Here is a 12,229-nt window from a genome sequence, read left to right on the forward strand (position 1 = left end):
AGAAGGGATGACTTCACGTGTTTATAGTGCTCAAGAAAAGATGAATTATTGATTGAGTAATGCCACTCTTGTAAATATATACCAATTAGGCGCTGCTTGAAAATGTAAAGAAACTGTTTCGGATCACCAACATCTTGAGCCAGTCATACATAGGAATATCCAGTTACAAACAAGAAGCTTCGTACATAAGACGCCCAGGTGAGTCTTCCATCCTCGTCAAGTTGTTTCAACATTAAATAACCATTGTGTGGATATCTAGATCTCTGTGTGTCTTGTCTCAGAAGACGAAGCCAATACTTAATTCATTCTTTTAAACAATTCCACCTTTCCTAAATACGAAAATGTCAGTTTTGTCCATGTTAATCACCTGTCCCCATTCAGCACAATTCTCTGTTATACAGTTAAGCTGTCTCTGTAGTCCCACAGTATACGAGAATGTAACAATGTCGTCAGCAAACAATAGTAGCATAATATCTTCTATAAACGAGGGAAGAAACATTCCATGTCCTCATGTAGAATACATATCACGCACAAGTTAGTTGATAAGAAATATGAACAAGAATGGACTTAATTTATACCAGCCACATAAAGAAACTGTGCATTGTCAAAATATTATCTCAGTTGATAAGTACGATAACAATGTCAAAGGTACATATAAACTTTAATGGAGGGATCATGACACCATAACAAGTCGGGAGAATTTCAATTAAAAAGTAAATCACAATGATGCCACGAGTCCACAAGCGGGACAGGGGTCAAACGACCATGTCACAAGCTCAATAACGGGTATGTCCACCAACGGCATTGAGAACAGCAGTGCATCGACGACGCATAGAGCCTATCAAACGTGCAAGTAAGGCTTGTGGGATTTCAATGTCAAAATAATCAACGATCTTTTTTGTAATGTTAATTATCATTTAATGATTGTTTTTAAAGGAAATAAAATTACTAGATAAATTTTGACCTATATGTTTTGTAAACAGATAAATGATATTTTATAAATGGTATTATACAGTAGCAACTACGATTGTAAGTGGCTGCATAATGAAAGGGGGTTAAAGTATCGTGATATTAAAAACATAGTGTTTTTGTTATTTTAAAGTGTGGCTAAATTTTCCCACAATCGCCAGCAGCTGAAGGGATGGTGCAAGTCCAGCTAGGGTCCATGCAGGTAGCAAAGTCCCCATGGTCCTTACTATGGTGATCTACCTTCTGTTGTTGGCGATCTATAGCCTATGTTTTATATTGTATTGTCGTCTTTAATTAAAATGTTTGTTTTACATGCTCGTTTAATATTCATATCTGTGATAATCTAGTATTTGTACTGTCCATCGTCGACAGGTTTTACTCTTATAAGTGTTTACATCTTTATTGTATAAATTGTTTTCGTCACGATATGGCTGAGACATTGCCGACGTGACACTAAATATTAACTCATTCAATCACTAATTAACTCGTAATCTCTTTTCCAGAATTGTTGCCAACACTTTACCAAGTACATCCAGGAAGGAAATCCCACGATATTTATTCGGCTCCGTCTTGTTTCCACATTGATGTAGAGGTAGAATAGTCCCGACCACCCATGGTCCCGGGAAGTTTCCTGTGTCCAGAATATTGTTGAATAATGGCAGCAGATAAGATACTATCAGCTGTAAGTCAACTTTCAGGAATCCGGTAGAATACCGTCCTCGCCAATTGCTTTTATATTCTTTAGACAATTAATAGAATCCACAACTTCAGTTTCTGTAATTTCATCAGACAGAAAGTATGTGTTAAAAGGTATTTCATCGCAGAATTCACATGTATCATTATTTACAAAGTCCTGTACAACGTGATCAAATTCAGTGATGTCAGTATCCTCCTCTTCCGGATTCAACAGTTTCTTGAAATAATCAAACCAAACTTAAAGTTTTATAATACAACCAACTTCACCACCTCTCTGGAAGCGTTTAACAGTATCCAAGAACTTCCTGCAATCTTTGATTTTCACTACATCTTCCATGTCTCTAGTTACTTCTCATTATATATCTGTTTCTTCATTTTGTAACACCTCATAAAGTCAGACTTGGCATTCAGATTTTTACTTAAGTTCACGTCACATTTGTATCTTCGATAGAGATTCAACTGTTTGTACGTCTTTGTCTTTAAACTTTCACAGTCATGATTGAACCACGGTGCTTGTTGATTACATTTTGATTTAAACCTGTTGGATTTCAATATGAGTACCTCACCAGGAGCTTAGCAGACGAACTGCACTGCTTGTGTCGGAATCTAGTAATGAGAAGAATTCTTCCTAAATGAAAACACGTAACATTCTCCTTAGTAATTGTTTAAAACCAGGTATCTCACTATCAGGTAGTCGGTATCTTGGAGACGGAAGTGTAAATGTATCAATAGATGACATAGAGAGAAGAGGCTAGATATCCGAATGATCGACGAACACAGTGGGACAATACTTGCAAGTCAGTTACATGTTGAAACAAATCAGTGGAGACAAAAAGGTAATCTACAGTGCTTGTGCCTTGGTGTGATATACATGTAAATTCACCATTGTATGTACGTTAAATATCTTGCACAAAACAAGTAAACATCTCCCATATGCATTATTATTATTATAGTATATTTATATAGCGCACATATCCACGCATCTGGTGCATGCTCAATGCGCTGGTATTTTCCCCTCGATCATTGGATGTCAATCTCAACGGCACATCGTATTATCAATCTCAACTCCCTTGGGAGTATACACGTCAGTTTCACAGTTGTTCCTAGGTAAGTTGAATGTATCTGTCCCATAGTTATCAACAAAAGGTAGATGATCCTCACTGTCATTTATAATACAATCAAAATCATTGCCTGTCCGTGTATTGAAATCACCAGCTAATATAAACTTACACTCTTCTCCAAAATCACTTACTATCTGTAGCAGTTTTCCTTCAACATTTTGTATTCCATTTTCTTCCAGACGGTGGTATAACGATGATCCTTCAGGCTGGATGTATATACAACCAAGGAACAGCTTGTACATTTGGTGAGGTATATTCACCTGAAAGAAAACACAGTTATTCCACTGCTCATGCACTCTAGTAAACAAATGACTATATCCATGTCTAATGCAAACAACCAATCCACCTGAAAACCTACCCCGATTTGTATAACGTTTAGCATTAATATGGAAATAATAACTATCAAGATAATCACACAATAAATTCTCAGCATTGAATGTCATTGTCTCAATTAGACAGCAAATGTCTAAGTTCATAAAAAACAAAACAAACAACAACAACAACAACAACAACAACAAAAAACACACCACAAAGCCATTATCAGGTAGTTTTGATTTAAGTCTGTGTATATTCCATGAACATAGAGTCAATGTTGAATGAACAGTTTCTTGTGGGTGTGACACATATGAATCGTCTAGGCCACGGCCGTTGTCCTATTCTTGTGAGTGGGGTGACGCCTTGCGAATATCCTCGATGACGTCATCATAGACATACGCAGCACCGTCTACTATCAGTTTGCCGTAACTGAGAAAGACGACAGACTTATCATCACGGAATTTTTGCATGAATGGAGACAGCTTGGATCTGATTTTACGTACTCTTTCTGTGAAATGTTCCGATGCCCTGTGGACCTTATCACCTTTCAGAACTTTACGGGCTGTGTTGAGTAATGCAGACTTGTCCTTGAAAGAAGCCAGTTTAACTATAACTGGTCGAGTTCCTGACTTGGCGTAAAGCCTGTGGCCTTTCTCAATTTCAATATGGCATGCCTCATTTATTTCCAGTGTTACTCATAAAATCCCTCATACATTTTTCACAATCTTCCCATGCTTCATTAACCTTGTCAGTCAATCCATGAAACATTACATTGTTTCTCCTAGAATGAGCCTCACGGAAATCCAACTTATCTTCAAGTTTAACACATTCTCTTTGAGTTCTTGATTTTCATTTGTGAGATGTGTTATCTTATTGTAAAAGTCATGTGGAAACGAAAACGAAATTGTTGTTAAGGGGGGGGTAATCTCGGATTGGATACTCATCAGCGTTATATTGAGATCAACATTTCAATACGTCATCATGTCATAAGACCTTTGCATTTGTTGTATGTGAGACAAATAAAAAATAAAAAGCATTGTTTTCTATACATTTCTTGTTAGAAAATTAAAAGGGGACTCTTTCTCCGGACTACTTTTTGACCTTGGCAAATTGAGGACTTTTTCACCGGTACATTGTTATCGAGGATTGTTTTACCGAACACCATTCACGCTACCTGAACAGCACATCACGGAATCAACTATGACATTGAAATAAAACCAAATATCCAAATGTTCACAACTGTACAAGGAGAACATTTTACCAATCCAAAGGCGATAAAGATAAATAGGCTTCATATTTATCACCAGCGAATTATTTCAGAGACCTTAAAATAATACATGTGAACGTACGCAGTCTGAAAGACAAAATTGATTTATTTTACGCAGAATTTCGATTTTATGACGTTATATGTCTTACAGAAACTATGTTGCATGCAGACATCAGCAGTGTTGATATATCAATACCTGGATACCACCTATCAGTCAGGAAAGATAGGCAAACTCGTGGTGGCGGTTTCGCAATCTATGTCAAAAGTAATCTACATGCCAAACATATGGACAACCTTGACACTCCCGGGCTTGAGGCAGTGTGGGTGACGATAAAGGGTAAATATCGTTCTTACCTAATCGGATCCGTCTATCGAGCAGATAAGAGCGCGGGGTATTGGGATCTGATTGAGGAATCTGTCGGTAACGCCGTCGACCTGAACATGTATAATATATGAACATGCTTTAATATAGACGTGTTTCAGGAAAATCGAACAAAAATAGATAACCTTCAATTGATGTATGACCTTAAACAGATTATATCAGAACCAACTAGAACTACACCACATTCAAGTACCCTAATAGATTTGATTTTTGTCTCGATTATCAAAGCTGTAAATGAATCGGGAGTTCTTGACCTTATCTGCAGTGACCATTGTCCGATATTTTTATGACCATCAGAGAATCAATTACCCTTCCTATAAGAGGAAAGTTTACAACTATTCGTTAGCTGATACAGAAAGTATGAACAGGAGTGTCGATGATATTGATGGTGGTATTTTATTTTCTTCCAATAATATAGATAAGATTGCAACCGTTTTAACATCCGCAATAACGAAAATCTGCGATCAAATGCAACATATACCAAATAAGACTGTCACTATTACACCTGCAGATCCGCTTTGGATGACGGGTCAAATACGTTCATTGATTCGGAAACGTAATCGTTTACATAAAATTGCAAAGCTATGTAACCATCCATTGAAGTGGGCTAATTTCAGATCAGCAAGAAATAAAGCTACTTCTGCTATCAGAACTGCTGAACAAATAATACCCGTCTCTAAATTTGAAGCTTCTGTTAATACTTCGCTGGGTACCAAAACGTGGTGGCGATTGACTAAAGCGTTCATAAAATCACGCAACAATGACAATCAATTTGGGACAATTATCTTTAACGATACAATCTATAATGACCCCGAAGAAATCGCCAATGTTTTAAACAATCACTTTATCGCTCAGTCGACTATTGTAGGTCCAAATCGAGATTTGCCCGATACCAAGGTTCCTTTAACTCAATATTAACTAACATCACTCTAACCCGCGATGACGTCAGATATATTTTAATGCCACTGGACACATCAAAATCGACCGGTCCGGATAGAATAGGAAATAAAGTACTAAGATACACCGCAAATAGTCTATCATCTATACTTACGAAATTATTCAACATATTGCTCAGCCAGTCTATTTTTCCCTGTTCGTGGAAAGAAGCATAGGAAATACCTATTCACAAGAAAGATAGCGTACATGAATGTTCACACTACTGTATTGTTGCACTCACATCTTGTTTATCGAAAGTCGAAAGAAATGTGTATTTAAATATGTATTCAACTTCCTAAGAGATAACAGTCAGTTTCAGCGTTGGAAGACGGCCGTGCCCATCCACTGGAACCGGATGCATCACCAATGTTAGAAGATAAAGCTACAACATCCAACCTGATCCAGAACATTTGTGTCTGGAATGTTCAGGGTATCCATTCCCACCTACATGACAATTCATTCATGCGGTTTTGTGAACAATTTGACATCTTTGGCTTAGTAGAAACCATGAAACATGATATGAGCGAAACTGAATCGCTCTTTACTGGATATGTTTGCCATACCTCTGCTGCGAGAAGATTGGGCAATTTCGGATGATATTCTGGCGGAGTTGCCATCTATATAAGAAGCACTTTCAGCCATTTATACATGAGAATCTTTTCTACTTGGCAAAATTGTGTATTTTTCAATATTAATAATATTGGCATTATTGGTTTTCTCTACATTCTCCCTGAAGGTTCCCCGCTCTACAATGACACTGGTTCAAACGATATTGATGAACTAGACTCAAAACTGATATCCATTAGAGCAAACTATAATGAAGACATACCTATAGTACTCTTCGGAGCTTATAACGCTCGGGTTGGTTCAAATGACGATTATTTGATTGAAAATGATAATGACACTGATTATCTCCCTTTATCAGGTTTCTATTTACCCGATTATTTCAACGAACCTAGAACAACTGAAGACAGTGTAACTAATAAGTTTGGTCTCGCTCTCCTAGAACTGTGCAAGCTGTGGGGCATACACATTGTAAATGGTAGAAAGCAAGGGGACGAGAGGGGTTCCATTACTTGTATTACTCATAATGGATCGAGTCTTGTAGACTACATACTGGCTTCAACAAACTGTTTTAGTGCTATTCTAGACATGTTTGTGCATTCTCTACCAGACTCGGATCACCTACCATTACCATGCACTATAAACCTCGGTGTTGTTGCAGGGATAGAAGCCGATATCAACGATAATGAAAGAAGCATAGAGTGTTATCAAATTGACAAATTCAAGGCATGTAAGAGCAAGGACTATCAATTTGATGTCAACATAACGTCTGACGTAGCATCTAATATTGTTGATGACTTTCAACAATTTGGTAAACGTAAATATCAATGCTGCAGCGGACAGGCTGGTAGAACTAATGCAGCATGTAGGAAGCCATCTACGTGTAACTGACGTGCCTAAAGTAGCTAAACAAAAGCCTGTACAACCTAAGTGGTTTGACCAAGACTGTGAGCGTGCTAAGAGAAAAAAATTCTTTCACTTAAACACGTTTCGGAGGTGTCGGTCCAGAGAAACTCTCAATTGCTATATTGATGCAAAGAGGAATTTCAAAAGTGTATGCCGGGATAAATCTCGAAGATTTAATAACATGATTGCTGATGAAATACGTGCAGCAGCCGCAGATGGTGATTGTAAGACGTTTTGGTCTAAGTTAAAATCCCTTACAACTGGTTCGGGAGGGAACAACTGTATCCCCATTTGTAAATGGGTTACATATTTCAAGGAATTACTTAATCCTGCAACCAATGTAAATGACGAAGGTTTTGATGAAACCGCTCGCGTATATATATTAAGTCATGACTGTTCAGACTGTGACAATGAAGACTTCTTATCAGACCCAATTCAATAACTAACAATGAAATAGAACAGGCTATCAAATCCCTTAAGACCGGAAAATCACCGGGCACTGATGGAATACCACCTGAGTTTTTAAAAAAGGCAAATTTCATTATTCCATACTTAGAATTGCTGTTTAACGCTGTATTAAACACCGGTGTATTTCCAGACAATTGGAACATCGGTATGATTATACCATTGTGTAAGAAAGGTAATAAGCATGACCCGAATAATTATCATGGCATATCATTGTTGAATGTGATGGGTAAAATTTTCACTTCTATCCTTGACTCCAGAATTCGTATCAGGATGGAATTGCATGAGATTTTACATGAGTGTCAAGCAGGGTTTAGAGCTGACTATTCAACAGTCGATAACATATTTGTCCTTCAATCTCTATGCCAAAAATATCAAAAACACAAACATCGATTTTATGCAGCTTTTATTGACTTTAGAAAAACCTTTGATTTTGTAAATAGAAATAAGCTTTTATATGTACTTCTCACCAAAGGTGTCCATGGTAAAATGTTCAAGTTGCTGAAAGATATGTATGACAAGGTATCAGCTTGTGTTAAAGTCGGAAATAAGAGATCTGAAATCTTTAACACATCATCTGGGGTAAAGCAAGGTTGCATGCTTAGCCCAGCTCTGTTTATACTTTTTTATCAACGAGCTTGTGGATGAAGAGGAATATTTGTCAAAGATGGTTTAAATGATATTCTGTTACTGCTTTTTGCAAATGATGTTACCTTACTTGATGACACTGTTATTGGTTTACAATAACTTGATACATTGTATCGTTTTTGCTCAAAATGGGGTTAATGTATCAAATATTGGTGCAGAATATTACATATGGACAATAATCGACATCCCAAATCATGTTATGAAATGTTAAAGTTGCAAGACGATAGTGGCAGCTGCAACTGGGTTACGCATGTGGGTCTACTTTTATTCCGAACTGGATTTTCTTACGTTTGGATTACGCAGGAATGTGGGAATATAGAAACGTTTTTAAGTGAATTTAGACAAAGATGTCAAGATATTGAAATTCAAAATTGGCACTCTAGGATAACATCATCTTTTCTAAAAGACTATGGAACAATCAAGTCCGCCCTCGAACCTGAAAAAATACATATTGGAACTTTGTCATAACAAGGACCTTATACGCATTTTATGCAAATTCCGCTGTTTAAGCCCTAAGTTAAATGTTCAACGTTAACAAATAATATAAATTCCAATGTATTGATATGTGACAAATGTGATTTTAATGTTACACAGGATGAATTTCATTTTTTACTTGTGTGTCCATTCTATTCTGTACAAAGAAAACTGTACTTACCTAGTTATTACCATACGTTTCCATCAAGATTAAAATTTAAACAACTTTTAACAACAACAAATGCACATCTATTGAAGTCAATAGCATTTTTTCTAAAGCGTAACTTGCCTGTAAGAAAATGAACTAATTACATTGTTTTTTTGCTGTCCATCCGCACAATATTGTTCTTATATGTTTGTACTCTTGGCCATGTGGCCTCAAATACTGAATATACTTCTTCGTCTTCTTCTTCTACAGCATACTGACAAATTTACAATCAAGATTCAAGCCAGGAGATTCCACAACAAACCTTTTTGTATAATTCATAGCCAAAGCTCTTGACGAAGGAAAAGAAGTTAGAACAGTCTTCTGCGATATAAGTAAAGCCTTTGATAAGGTCTGGCATAGAGTAATTATTTGTAAACTGAAAACGTATGGTATCCAAGGCGAACTATTAAAATATTTTGACAGTTATTTAGAAAATAAAGTACAACGGGTCACAATTAACGGCTATAAATCTGACAAGAAAACTGTACTAGCTGGAGTACCTCAGGGCTCTGTCCTTGGACCGCTTCTTTTTCTGATATACATTAATCCTATTGTATGTGATATTGACAGTGAGAGGCAGGTTACATTTCACCCAAATAAAACCGAAACTACTCAGTTCTCACGTAAATGGAAACCGTCTCTACAACCGAACCTATTCATGGACGGAACAATCATAAAATATGCCAAAAGTCATAAACATCTAGGATTAACACTCCAACGCGACTGTACATGGAATGATCACACTAACGATATTGTACGTAAAGTTCGCCCTGTTATCAGCTTTCTGAGGAGTTCTAAAACGTTGGATATTATGTATAAGTCCTATATCGTGCCAATATTTGACTATTGTTCTCATATTTGGGATAACTGTAAGTCTGAGCAATCGCGTACATTAGCAAACGTGCATCTTAATGCTCTGAGAACTATATGTGGTGCCGTAATCGTGGCACGAGTCATAACAAACTTTATAATGAAACCAAAATTCAGTCCTTGCACGATAAAAGGTACTGCTAAGAGTTAAAAATTTCTTGAGCGTTGCTAGTGTTGAAATATCACTTTAGCTATCCTTCGTGTCCTGGGTGAAGATAATTAACATCAACAATAAACCGTTCCTTCTCATGGCTGAAAACAAGACATCTATATAAGCTGTATTAGAAATGAATCGTTGTCTTTTAAAACGCTTCATTACTACCTTGAAACATATCTTCCAAGTTGAAAGATATGTTGCTACAATGAACAACCAACCAAATGAACCCATGAGCTAACAGATGCTATTGCTTACAGCATCAATTGTTGTATCATTAACTATAAAAAATGTTCAATCCTGTATGATCTTTGTGTATTATGAATGTACCCACTCTTGTGAATAAATAAAATGGGGAAAAAAACAAAGAAACCCCCCCCAAAAAAAACATACCATTGAAAGTGCATACTTAAAACTCAATCTATTGTTTCATGCACCAGTAAATTACTTAATGCCTATTGTATAGGCAGACTCTGTAATAACACAATTACCATTGACCACTAAAAACTAATTTAACATCCGGACTCGAGCTGTAAAAACAAAGTGAAATAAACTAAGTAATAATAAAGTAAAAGTAATTAACCTGATTATCGTGTCACGGTCACGTGACTAAACCTCTAAAAACTCATTTCGGTTTGTCCAAACACCTGATCTATGTCAACCAACCATTCGAGATCAAAAGACCTGTTATGTGTTTTGGCCAATCGCAAATGAATTCCAGTATTGATTAGTGATGTTTCGAGTTTTGTGAGACTATAAAAAGAGGTCAGTGAGCAACACACTTGACCTCACAATAAATATTGTATAAACATCTCCTTGACTCACCATTGCATTACGGAATTCTACATTCTATTTTAAGGTAAGTTCTTTCGTACAACTCTATTAATTATGCCGATAATGTCATGACTTAAATGTATTACGTATGAATAGAAAGTGGCAATATCATATATATATATATATATATATATATATAGTGTATTTTTGCATGAACTTTTCCATGCATAATATCTCAGCCGTTATTGAATATGTAAGTGAATTAGAGTGAGTGAGTGAGTTCAGCTATATGGCGGCGGTCTGAATATAATCGAATCTGGACCGGACAATCCAGTGATCAACAGCATGAGCATCGATCTGCGCAATTGGGAACCGATTACATGTATCGACAAAGCCAGCGAGCCTGACCACCCAATCCCATTAATCGCCCTAAAGACAAGCATGGGTTACTGAAGGTCATTCTAAACCGGACCTTCACGGGTTAAGTGAAATAGTTGTGCTGTCATGGTTAGTTTGTGACTATACAACACTCATGTATGGACACATTAAATGTACTTTACATCATTAATATGCATGTAGTAAACTAATGTATATAATTGGTTCAACAGCAAATATCGATTTATCTATTTATATTACGACAGGTGAGGTATAATTGCGATAGGTGTTAACAGGATTTGTATGAAAGGTTCCCGAATGATTATTATTTGATGTTAGGTTGAAAGAAGAAATATTATAATTGCTATGCTTACAACCTCTACCGGTTAGGATGCTAACTCCCTTTGTACAAAAGCATATTGTTTGAAGATCCTTTATGAATGTGTATGTATGTATAACACACCTGACTTTACAATAAATATCCTTGAATGATACTTGACTTACGGCATTCTCCCTTCTATTTTAAATATTATACCATGTTATCCCATAACAGGACGGGTAACAAAATGTATATAACAAATGTTATATTTTCGAATGCACTTTCTCCATGAAGTACAGATTCTAGGTTAGGTTGAGTCTCATCCGCGATTCGAACCGTCACGCTGAGAATAGGGAGAAACAGCACACAAAGTCAGCGATCTGACCTACTCAGCTCCATGGGGTAAACAGTCTACCGTGCTTATTTCACAGGATTATGCGAACAATGGTGATATTTGAATAAATGAGCGAAAAATGCATTCGAACGAGTACTGTTTTTGCCTTGCTACATAAGTTACATTTTTTTCCACTTGTAGTATTTATTATTATTATTACAAATGGGTAATTGTACAAAGTACATGTGTTTCTTTTTTCAGCAACGGTTCATAACATGACACATTTGGCTTGGTAGTTCTCGAAATGTCCTAGATTTGATAATTTGTTCTAGTTTTATCAGTACAGCCATTAAGAGTTGGCTGGTTGGGATTATGTAACGCCGCACTCAGCCGTTGAGATTGACATCCAATGAACGAGGGAAAAACTAAGCGCCTTTGAGCAGCTGAGATGA

This window comes from Haliotis rubra, unplaced genomic scaffold (genome assembly GCF_003918875.1).
Source record: "Haliotis rubra isolate DU_JTF1 unplaced genomic scaffold, ASM391887v1 Scf58, whole genome shotgun sequence".
NCBI classification, from domain to species: domain Eukaryota; kingdom Metazoa; phylum Mollusca; class Gastropoda; order Lepetellida; family Haliotidae; genus Haliotis; species Haliotis rubra.